Source organism: Cyprinus carpio, chromosome B16 (assembly GCF_018340385.1).
Source record: "Cyprinus carpio isolate SPL01 chromosome B16, ASM1834038v1, whole genome shotgun sequence".
NCBI lineage: Eukaryota > Metazoa > Chordata > Actinopteri > Cypriniformes > Cyprinidae > Cyprinus > Cyprinus carpio.
The window spans coordinates 14,901,451-14,914,579 of record NC_056612.1 but is presented as its reverse complement, the minus strand read 5'-3'; the positions used below and the strand labels follow the sequence as shown (position 1 = coordinate 14,914,579).

The 13,129-nt window shown below is 36.4% G+C and overlaps 1 protein-coding gene across 2 annotated transcripts in view; it reads right to left on the bottom strand.

Moving 5' to 3' along the window:
- LOC109091256 (sperm acrosome membrane-associated protein 6) overlaps positions 1-12,344 on the bottom strand; it is a 36,496-nt gene extending 24,152 nt beyond the window's left edge. For both annotated transcript variants that reach the window (XM_042740974.1, XM_042740975.1), the window contains exon 1: positions 11,504-12,344. The gene's annotated coding sequence lies outside the window, so the exon portion shown is untranslated. The remainder of the gene's footprint in view (positions 1-11,503) is intronic.
- Between the last annotated feature and the right edge of the window lie 785 nt (positions 12,345-13,129).

Below are 13,129 nucleotides of genomic sequence, written 5' to 3'. Positions count from 1 at the left end.
TTCTCTGTTCCAGGCCAATTTCATAGTCTGAAGCATTACGTATCTAACACTATTTAACAGAGCAACATAAATTCCCATGAGCTGTTATTCTGTTCCACATACTTTGTGTCCTAGGGTGAGAACAGAACCCACGCTAATCTTATCAGTCCTGACGAGGACTCACAGCGAGTCACAACAATCCTCGGAGGAGAGGAGGATGCATGCTGCAGTTCTGGCTAGAGAGGATTAATTTCAAAGGCTTGGCAGGCGTTAGTTCACTCAAGTCAAGTGTAAATAGGACTTATATTATGCTTGATAGTCCTTTTACTATCCATGATTGCCAAAGTGGTCCTTCTGTACGCATATTTATACGATTACATTAATAGGTTTGGTGATATCTTTAGAGATCAGACAGCAGATCAGAGTAGCAGGATAAGATGGTCTGTAATCACTTTTTATGACTTTTGATGGGTGAAATATTACCCCCCTTTTTTACTATTATTAAATCTTTACCAAAACTGAAATCTACCAAAACATACAAATGACCTCTAAAACCAGAAATAATGCCTATCCATTAATGCTTTACTCATCTGCCACAATAATTCAGTGTTTTTGAATTATCCTCATCTTTAATTGTCTCTAAAAGTCAATTTCTCAGCAACCTTTCTGACCATCAAACTGCCCAATTCTAATCTTTCTATTAAGCATTCGTCTGAAAACCTTTCCTGTGGTGGTAGCTGCACTTATCACAAGCACGAGCTCCGTCTACACAAGGGACCTCATAGATCCTTTCATTTTTATCCAAGGCAGAACTGTGCCATGGATACATTCATCTGTGCCTTTTGTTTGTGTGTGCACGCCTGTGCCTCCCCATAACTATGCCGGTACCCCTGCATACCACGGATGTATAGAGGCACCTTTTGTACCTCATTTTTAGAGAGGAAATGTCGCCCCATCTTTCCCCCCTTGGTCGGCCCCTCGTGGGTAATGCCTGATTGACCAAAGCACCTCTTAAAGGGGTCAAAGGGCAGACAAAACAGTCTGGTGTCATGGCAACCTGACTCTCAGCAACCACAATGATAGGGTACACAGGGAGGGCTTTGAATAGGCTGTCCGTCAAATTATTCTCAAATCCCTCTGCTGGTTTTCAGATAGGAACACAGACAAACAGCAACACACAAACACTTAAACATGACAATTGACGAGCATGTTTTAAAAGATGAGTAAATAAATATTTGAAAATGATAAATGTCAAATATGGTATGTATCTACAGAATATACACTGAAAGCATATAAGTATATTCATCACAATACACAGATTTCTGACAATAATATTTATCTTCTTATTTTATTTCCATAAAGAAAGTGCAAATCTGTCGAATTTTCAGTATAGTTTTTCAGCATCAAATCCATTGTTCATGTGGCTCCTTTAACTCCCACAACCTACTCCATCATTTAATTACAATTTTTTATCCTATACTCAACACAGCATGATATACAGCTTTCCCATTTCCTGAATGTTAATGTCTTATGCCTGAATATTGACTTTTATTATCTAATTTATTATCTAGTTTCTCTGCTGGTGTGCTGCAATATGTAATTTTGTATCACGCTGCCAAATAACGTGACCTCATAACACATGACCAACAGTATGTGAGATGTTGTCAATTAATTCATGAGGGAAAAAGCAGAAAAAAGAAAAACAGGCTAAAGCTGTTGCAGAGTACATTTCCATTGACTAACACTTACCCTAAACCTATTTATGCATGTCTATGGCAAGCAAGTGATCCCTCCCTAGATGGATTTGGGCACAGTACCGGGTGAGTTCACAGTTCTTTGTGTTCAGTGGATAAATGGAAGGCAAATGCATTCAGATCAATACTGTGCCATAAGAGGGGCCCAGAGTGTGTGAGAGAGGAGGGGGAATTGGTGGAATTGGACAATGGAGCCACTGATTAATCATTCCTGTGCTGTTATTGACTTTCTGTTAAAGGGGTGAGTCAGAACCTAATTTATGTGAATGTGTGTGTGTGTGTGTGTGTGTGTGTGTGTGTGTGTGTGTGTGTGTGTGTGTGTGTGTGTGTGTGTGTGTGTGTGTGTGTGTGTGTGTGTGTGTGTGTGTTTACTTTGGGTATAAATTGGTCCTCAGAAGTTTGCTAAATCTGATAAAACCTTCAAGGAAGCCTTCAGCTGAAAATTATGCACACATAAATTAAATAATTGCAATTCTGTTATATAAATATATTTTTCATATTTATTAAAAGTTCAGGGTTCGTAGGATTGTTTAATGTTTTTGAAAGAAGTCTCTTATGCTTACTAAGGCTGCACCTATTTGATCAAAAATACAGTAAACAGTAATAGTTCAAAATATTGTTACACTTTAAAAAATTATATAAAGTAAAATAGATCTAAAGTGATAAATATATTTTAAAATGTAACTTATTAGTGTGATGGCAAAGCTAAATTTTCAGCATCATCACTCCAGTCTTCAGTGTCACATGATCCCTTTAGAAATTATTCTAATATGCTGATTTGCTCGATATTATTAATTACTGCTTAAAGGGTTACTCCACCCCAAAATTAAAATTTTGTCATTTATCACTAACCCCCATATCGTTCCAAACATGTAAAAGCTTTGTTCGTCTTCGGAACACAATTTAAGATATTTTGCTTGTGACTGTCCCATAGACTGACAAGTAAATTACACTGTCAAGGTCCAGAAAAGTATGAAAAGCATCGTCAGAGTAGTCCATCTGCCATCACTGATTCAACCGTAATGTTATGAAGCGACGAGAAAACTTTTTGTACTTTTTGTACAAAAATAACAACTTTATTCAACAATAAAGTTGTTATTTTTGTTTTATTCGTATACAAAAAGTATTCTCGTTGCTTCATAACGTTACAGTTTAACCACTGATGGCAGATGGACTATTGTGACGATGTCTTTCATACTTTTCTGGACCTTGACAGTGTGTTTTACTTGACAGTCAATGGGACAGTCACAGGCCTCCCATTTTTATCGAAAATATATTAAATTGTGTTCCGAAGACCAACGAAGCTTTTACGGGTTTGAAACAACATGGGGGTAAAGTGATTAATGACAAAATTTTCATTTTGGGCTGGAGTATCCCTTTAATATTTTGTGGAAATCTTGTTTCTTTTTTCATTCTTTGATGAATAGAAAGTTTGGAAGAACAGCGTTTATTTAAAAATATCTTTTATAACATTATAGATGTCATTATTGTCACTTAAAACCATTTAATCATCCACCCTTTGTGAACAATTATTTTATTATAGTTATATAACATAATTATATAAATATATATTAAATAAAACATAGAATTAAATGAAATATATAAATGTACAGTTTCAATCAAATATATTTTATTATAATACAATAAAAATGATATAGATAATTGTCCCCAAAATAATGTGATTTTTTAGTGATATTTTTGAAGTGCCTGTCTGATTTTTAAGACAGGATAAAGAGTTTGACTGTGTGTTAACAGCACATGATAATGGGCATCCCATGGGGGGTTAAATACAGACACATATCAGCCAAGCAGACACAACACAGGAGGTCGTCGGACAAGAGCTGGGGGGAAGGGAAGTGTCACATTTCCTCGGCTTTGACATCTGACCTTCTGGCTGTGACCTTGTACATTGTCTGAGAGGGCAGACGGGCACAGCCGAGCACAAATCACCTCCTTCACCAGAGGATGATGCTGTATGATCACTCTGTGACTCCTTTATTGTTTAGCCATTTCTCTGTATCTGTCTCTGTTCCCTGCTGATATGTTCTCTGCTGATAAATATCTATTGTGTCAACTTTAACTGGTTAGCTTTGCATGACCATTTAAATCCACTGGCAGAAACTCAGGTCAGGCTCAAATCAACAGCATGGCGTGAAGCCAACAACACAGAGTTCACTGAGTGACTAGTAATTAATGCACACAAGTTGAGAGCGTTTGAGATTATGGTGCATTCATCATATTAATTAGGAAATACTACTGCTGAAGTGCTATCAACTGTCATTTAAGAATCAAACATGCTTTTCTCACTGTGACCAAACCGTAATAGCAGAACTAACCACATCATACTATACAATGTCTCAATACTCTACCATGTTTTCCATTAGCTGTTAAACTTCACCTTGAACTTGAACAATTCACAAGTGTTTGTGCTTGATCTGTTTCCTGACCTTTCATTGCTCTAAGCAAACACCCCGAGAAGGGGAACCATGGTTACGGCAGCTTTCATCCTACAGTCTGGTTCCTCTTAACTGCATGAACCCAAAAGCCACAGCTGCTTTTTAACCAATCATCTTTTCACTTTCACTGCCATTGGACCAGTCAACAATACAGTCGTTTTCCTCATCCATTCTTCCATAAAAAGGCAAATTCTATCCAACTCCCCCATGACTGTCCCTCAAAGGCCTTAAGCATCCATAAAAAAACATGTTTCTTATGAAGCTGCTGGGTATTTGATGCTGCTTCGAAGAGTCTGCTGTCTTTATGTGTGGTTCTACACTGAGCTGAGAGATTCAACAAAGCTTGTACTGATAAATAATAAATTGATAAATTCTCAAAATGTCAATATGGCAGCCAAAAGAATGTTTTTGTTTTTTTTAAACTAATGAAAAATTAAAATATATACACATTTGTTCAAAAGTTAGGGTTCAGCATTTTAGCAAATTTTATATTTATTCTAGCAAGGACACGTTCAAAGAAAGCAGTACATTGTTACAAAACATTTGAAATAAATGATTTTCTTTTCGACTTTCTTTTTTTTTAATTAAAAGACTGTTTTTTACAACATTTTTTACATTCATTTATGATAATAATAAGAAATGTTTCTTGAGCAACAAATCAGCATATTAGAATGATTTCTAAAGGTGTGCATCACAGGAACAATTTCATTTTAAAATATATTTAAAAAAAAAAAAATTAAATAGTAATTGTGTTAAATGACTGGAGATCCTTAGCTTTAGCTTAGACATCTAATCCAAGACATCTCCATCTTGTAAAAGCAAGAAAGATACGGCATAAAACCCTTTAGTTTAATGAATCTTAATATCATTAAGGCATCTTTTAATATTGTCTTCACAATTAATGAAGCTCAAAGCCTTGATGTCACAACAATAAACGCACAACTAACAATGTAGTTGATAAGTCAAATCTAAATATAACCATTCATTATTTATTCAGATGTGAAAATAAACCTAGTTTCTCATTTGTTTATTTATTATTAATTTTTTTTTTAAATTGGGAAATGGACTAAAATACCCTTTGACTCCGTCGAGACTATGCCTCTCTTTTCCCTGATTCCCAGAAGGGCTTAAAGAAACATACCGAGCTCTGGGGACAGAGTGTGACACAAATACAGTTTTTTTGGGAGCAGACACACACACACACACACACACACACATACACACACACACACAAACAAGAAAGAGCAGGATAACAAGCTGGACAGTGTAGGATCAGAGGATAAGATAACAGAGACAGGCAGGAGATTGGGATGCAGACATGAACAAAGTGCAGACACAGATGGGAGAGAGAAAGCCAAGAAAGAGAAAGCTATCTCCACAAGAAAGACAGGGATACAACACAAATAAAAGAGCACTGAGACTGGAACAAAGGTACAATTGAAAAGCGGGTCCACCCTGAAGCTGCAGGCCATATGTTCAACTGAATTTGTAAAGTTAAAACCAAATAACGCCCTGCTTTCGGAGGTGAATGAGTACATAATACCCCAGTTTGCATATTTGCACGCTAGTGAATATGTGGCATATGTTGCCCTATATTGCATTTTACATAACATGAATGATGGAAATTTTTCATTTCTGGGTGCTAGATACTGTAGGCTACTTCTGGATGAGCAGATGCAGCATATAGTATACTACCATAAAAACATTTGGGCTCAATAAGTTTTTATAATGTTTTTAAAGCAAGGTGCCATTTGTTTGATCAGAAATACAGTAAAAACAGTAATATTGTGAAATATTACAATTTAAGGTTTCCAGCAGCCATTACACCAGTCTTCAGTGTAGGTTTTTTTTATTTTCTGGATTTTTCAGATTTTATCAATTAACTTGAATTTAATGTTTTGCCACAATTGTATTTTTTAGAAATCGAGGAATCACGATTTTGAATAGAAATATTACCAAAAGTTAGAATTAGACACTTTGACCAGATGCCAATGATAACAGTAAAAAGAAAAGAACGATCCAACCGCATGTCCACGCACGTGAAATTTTTTCTAAAGCATTTTGCTTGTAATATTTCTGAACATATAATATGTATAAGAAAAGTTTGTACAATATGTAGTTGTAGTTCATGCATCTTTTCTGCAAAGGTACTTAACTTAAGTTATTTGTTTGGCAGTCAATGGGACAGTCACAAGCAACTGTGGTGCACTTGGAATATAACTTTCTTTTACTAGAGGGTTAATAAAGAAAAAGTTACTTGAATCATGTCGTAGTTACATTTTCAAGTTGACTAGTTAAAAATCATAAAAAATTTAAAATCTGTCAAATGTTCTGAAAAAAAATAGAGATTTTAATTTTTGGCCAAATCGCCCAGCCCTACTTCAGTGTCACATGATCCTTTAGAAATCTTTAGAAATTTTTTTGTTTACAGTAGAGAATCCACGATACATTTTTTCATGATCCTTTGATTAATAGGAAGCCATTATTTGAAATAGTATAACTCTTTTGTAGCATTATGAATGTCTTTACTGTCACTTTTGATCAATTTATGCATTCTTGCTGAATAAAAGTATTAATTTCTTTCAAAAGCAAATCTTATTTACCCTAAACTTTTGAACTTGTTGCTACTCCCTCTTTTCTTCATAGGAGGAGACTGAAATGGGCGGCATCTGGTTATAAGAAAGATCTTCAACATAAATCATATGCAAATATAAGCACTAGGCGGCAAGAGTGAACGGTGCACGTGTCTACATTTATATAACACAAACACACACATATAGCCTTTCCCCCTTTTCACCCAACCCCCTATATCTCAGTCGTCTTAGCAGGAGAGAGAGGAAACAAAGAAAGAATGAGAGGATGCATAACAATTCCATGTGGGAAAAGTGAAGGTTGAAAAATGAAAATGAGACCTAGCTAAAGCAAAAGAAGGGAAGTGGAGAAGGTGAGAAAATGAGAGAATATCGCTAGTGAGGGAGTTTGCTGAGGCAAGCAGCAGCACTGTGACCTACTAATGCAGAACTGAGGAATTCTCATTGCTGACCTGAAACACATTCCTCTGGACGGCAGATATTAACCCCCACGCGACCACTGTACGCACACACACCCACATATGATCATAAGCGCTATACACATGCTAGCAAACCTCAGGTGCGACTATACACAATCATGACACAATGTCACTCTCACTTGGTCAAGCATACTAACACTTCTGTGTCACCTTCACTGTGTAAAAGTGTATAGTGCACACATACTGAACACATAATAGCCGGTGATATCATTTCTTCTCCAGCAATTCATACGTCAGCACTCCAGGTAAACACACAGTACTACAGCAGTCAGGCAACTGTTAATTAGCCCCATACTGTCAGCACATTTGACTATGCAGGTGCAGAATATCACCTGAAAAACATCACCTCCACTATAGCTCCACAGGAAATACTGCCTTTCAGTTCAAATAAATACACATTATTCTTAAAGGGATAGCTCTTCATTTACTGACCCTCATATGTCATTTCAAATTGTTTGACTTTCTTTCTTCTGTGTAATACGAAATTGTTGTTTTGTTTCAGACCCCTTTGACTTTCACTGTGTGGCTAAAAACAAAATGAGACATTTTTCAAAATATCTTCTTTTGTTTTACACAGAAGAAAGGAAGTCCTGCAGGTTGGGATGCCATCATTGTTATTGAAATGTATTATTACTATTTAGAATGTTTTTATTTATAATGTAATGTTTTGAAGTTTTCATTTTAATTGTAGTGCACATTTTTATTATTAGGTTATGTGCTTTAGTCATTTTTATTATTTTATAATATTTCTATATTACTTTATTTTTATTTCAGCTTTGGTTTTAGCAATTACAGTATGTCAACTACAGTTTATTTATTTCCGCTATACTTCACTTTGCTATATTTGACCTTTATTTTAATTACTGAAAATTTGTAATAGTTTATTTTTTACGTTAGTTTTTTTTTTACGTTAGTTAAAATAAACAAAACTGAACAACATGAGGGTGAGACAATAATGATTTTTTTTTTTTTTTTCGAGTGAATTAGCCATTAAAATTTGGGATTACATTTCACTTAAACAATAACTGAAAAAATGTATTCAACTAAGGTTTGCCATTATGATCAGCATCTCATGAATCAAGTTAATTAAACACTCAATGAGCACAGTTACACTGAATACATTTTTTTACCAGTCATATAAGCCATTTAAAGAAGACAGAAATATTTGCTTACCAGACTCTAAACAGGATCATTTTCAAAAATGTAACAAAAAATTCTAAGATACATTTTTTCTCCACTGAATGTAATACATATCCACCTGTTGTTGAGAATGGCATCAGCTCCCCAACAAATGTCTTAATTAATTGGATGGTGAAGTGGGCTGAGATTTGATGAAAGAGACATTTAGACCTCAGTCAATAGTAAGGTTACCTAAAAATATACAGTAACCACTTAAGTTTAGGCCAATTAGACACATTCACGGATACCAGAAGAACAAGGTAAACTGTTTATATTACATGTAGAAATGCTATCTTTATACAGAGCCCATAGGAATAAAGTTTTTTGGGTTTTTTTCACAATAGCAAATGCCATCTCCATACGACAATACCAGTCATGAATAAATCTTTGTTACTTTGATTGCACAATGTTGAACCAATTAACAATACAGAATTTAAGCCTAATAGTAAACGCCTGAAGTTAACTGAAGTACTGCACAAAAGAAAACAGTAGCAGTGGAGGTCCACTATGTCCACTACTATTTTTTTTTTTTTGATGATGATGATGAAAATGAATTTTCCACATTCTATCCCTCAGTGAGAAATTGTAAGAGAGGAGGCAGCACTGATGTCAAACCTACTGATTTCCCGAGCACTTCAGTGAGGGGGGCTCAAGCAATCTGAGACACTTGAACATATGGAGAGTCAATGGCCCTTATACTGTTTTGTACTGCTGGTAGTATTCAATACTTGAGGCTCAAGGTGATTCATTTGTTGTACTGAAATTGATGTGGCACTGTATGAATGCACTTGTGAGCCAATGATGAATGTAGTTTCAAAATTCTAGGAAACTAAGGTAGTACACTGTTAGACATTTCTGTAATTTCTAGTTATTTACTGTATATCACCCAGTATAATACTGTAAATTCCTTTTACAGTAAGTAATTGTAATACCCTTTGCATCATGGGAATTTGACGTCAAACCCCACATACAGAGAATTTTTTTAAATATTGCTGTATACTACTGTATTTGCCGTAACTGCCTCTTTGGCTCCATTCTATTGAGGTTGTTTTATTTTCCTAATTTTTTACATTTGGACTGACATGATTTTTGGTGCAAGTTGTCTACAATGCCACAACAGCTTGGGACTGACTATACTGGACGTGTTATATCGCTTGCAATGATTGGCAAATCCGTTTGTCCTTCGTGTTAGAAACAGTGCGAGCGTTTGGAGTACTACTTTAGGACAGAAATATACTGGCGCATCAGTTTACTGTCTGCATCCACTGTATATATATAATGGGCTCTATATTGTCTTTTGTGTATAGCACACAAACATCAAAGCAACTGGAAGATCCATTCTTTTGGGATTTGATTAACACAGACTACAAAAGCACAAGTGAAACAGGGACAGTCAAAAAGTGAGTTCCTATGTTCTGTATGACAATATAACCTAAAACAGATAAAAACCATATTTTTCCCCTTTCTGGTGCCTAGCTAACCCCCTTTATGTATACAACTGACAGACATTAGACATTAGTGGTTCTCAAACTTTTTGACTTAACAATTTTTGAAGTTGTTTTCCAGTTGTTCATGATTTGCTGGATATGATCAAGTATAAGAATTTTTACAGATATTTTTTCTCATACATTTTTAACCGATAATATATTTTAGAGCTTGGCGTAACTAGAAAAATGTATATTCATTATAACATTCCCCATGATGTTATAGGATTTTATTAATTTACATTATTCCAGTCCCAGATCTAGAAACCACACTTTCAAAATAAGTCTTCCACATATATTCAGGTTTCCCAAGACCAAGGCAATCCTGGTTCTTCAAAGACATAAAAATAATAATTAAAAAGGTAAATATCTTTAATTTAGTTGCATTATCTTATTTAAAATGATTAACTATCTTGAGGGCCCCCGCAAAAGTTTGCTGAGGCCCTTTAGTGGGCCCCGGACCCCTGGTTGAGAAGCACTGCATTAGACTCATCTGTTTGCTCCGAACATTTGTTCTACATCCTCACATTTCATGCATGGATTGAGGTTTAGATGGAAGATGTTCAAGAATCTTTCCTATTATTTACTACCTCCATGCTCTTTTAACATTTAACCAAATTGTCATCTGTAATTTAAAACTTTTAGGCAGTAAAAGGAATGCATTTTTGCAATTAAATGATGATACACTGCAAAGTTCATGAAGAACTCATAGTGTTTACAGGCAGCAGAGGATAATCACCGTGGAGACAGTTATGCAGTCAGATGTGAGATGTAAAACCCTGAAAGAAACACATATGCAAGCAGAGAGACAGAGGATGGGATAGCATGCTGTTTTCAAATCATAAGAGGAGAATAAAAACACAGAAGGAGAATAAACACAGAAAGGGGGAAACTGTTCATTAATGCTAACATCTGTATTCATTGGTTCGATGAACACAAGCGTTACATCGGTGAACCTTTTCGCAAGGGTGCAGACGGATGAAGACAGACAGCGGGGATGAGGGGTGATGGGAGGAGCGTGGTATGGAGAGAGAAGAGGGGACACCCCAATAAAGGGACTATGCTACCTTTCAACGATTCAAGTGAAACAAAAGTGGCACAAACTGAGGAGGCCAGGACTGACTTTACATAAAGATCGCACTCTCTACAAGTACATCAGTGCAGAACTAATTTAACTGATGCAAATGGTAAGTACTAAAGCTTTTATGCGATCATCTTGACTTGCGGGCCCCATTTTAGCCTTTTGGAGGAGTCATGAATATTAGTCTAACCTGTTAACAATAAAGTGTCTAACAAAAATACACAACCAAAGCTAATACGTGTCGCACAAGAAAACAAAACGTGACTGCTGCAGGGAGGAAAATGTGATGGAAAAGGAAGGAAAAGTACTTAAAGTCTGCAAATGGACGGTTACTTTTGCATGTAAAGAAGCAGAAAGCACATTTATACACTAATAAAAAACCCAGGAATGATATCGGGACATATTACCATAAAAAAAAAAAAGAAAATAAAAACAGAATTCATCAGAAAAATTAAGACAAGAAATGACCAAAACAAAAGCAAAGTGTAAAAACGAAATACCAGCAAGTGTTGGAATAGAACGGTGGCTTCCTTTCCCTCGATTTTGCCCACTTCCAGGTCAGCCATCCCTCGTTTCTCCTCTTACGGGTTCCTCTCCTACTTTACTCTTCTCCCTCTCGTATTTCACGTTTCTGCCAGTCCACTCTCCTCAGTCTTGCTCTCTTCTTTTACCCCCTCCTTCTCTCGCTCTCTCTCTCTCTCTCTCTGCCTTTTCATCATTCCTCCTCACAAACACCTCTCTCTTCCGCTTCCTTCCTTTCTTTACGGATAAGTGTAGAGAAGAAGGGGAGGGGGAGGGAAACCTGCACTGAAAAGAGAGCAAGACTTGTGTGTTACAAGTAAAAAAAGGGCCTCTCAATGAGAAACAGGCTATCCCAGTGTGTGATACACAGCTGAGAGAGAGAGAGCTGCATTGAGCTGGTTTCTCCAGAGAAACAGAAATACTAGAGGCTCTTAAAACGGTGCACTAAAAGACGACCTGATGAGAGACGAAGAAAAAGAAGAAAAGTGGTGTTTAATAGTATGTGCATGTGTAGGAGAGAGGACAGATCGAGAGAGAGAGAGAAGGGGGTGGCTTCAGACAGAATATCTTAGTGGGAGGGAAAGAGGAGGAGAGTAGCAGTGAAGAGAAAGCAGAGGGGTGGATTTTTCTCCCTGGCTTCTCTTGTTCACTTTTTCTCTCATTCGGAATCAATGTGCTGTTAAGGTTACAGCAGCATTCAGATGACACCTCTCAGCTTAGTAACCACACTTTTTTCTCAGCTCTTCCTCTTGGTGAGGAACATGTAATCTTGCACTTGAACTTGAAACTCTCTCCCTGGTCTGCAACCCCACCCTGGCCTCTCCCTGCCAGAGAACCTCCTGCAGGAGAAACACATTGAACTGAGTCTGGGGAACAAGAAGGGAAAGTGAACATTGATATGCAGAGTAGAGATGCAGGACAGTCTGAGTGATATGCTGACAGACGACTCCTCAACAAGACATAGAAATATCATATGAAAATATAACATTTTATTATATTATTATTTTTTCATCTTCTTTTCTGGGATTCAGTAACATTCAGTAGCTTTACGGTTGTAAACTTACTTTTAAAAATAAGCCCACCATGAGAAATATTTACTGAAGTAAAAACCTGTCTTGGTCTTCATATTTATATATGCTTATATAGTCCTTCCTCGCCTTTGTTTTGTGCAGAAAGGTCTATTCAAATGTCGCCCTTTAGATTTCTGAAATCCCCGTTCATTCACATTTGGAATAATGGTGGTTCACACGGGACACGTTCTTGCGTTGCAACAACTGAACAGAACGTGCAGCCAGGTTTTTCGCGGTTTATTTTAATTAAATTTTTTTACTTTTATATGACTCAGAGTCTTGGGTTTAAGACTGAAAAAACGAGATGCGTCGCAACAGTGAAGCACTGAAACATAACAGAATAACCATTTAAAACAGTACAGACAGCCCCCCCCACACACACACACACAAAAAAAACCACTTTCTGCGGATCATTTGCGACTTCTGTCGTCGTCAATTTCATAGTGGTTGGAAAGATGGAAACAATATGTAAATAGGATTTCTTAACATAAATTTACCAAGTAAACTCAACTGAAATGCCTGGTAGTGAAAAAG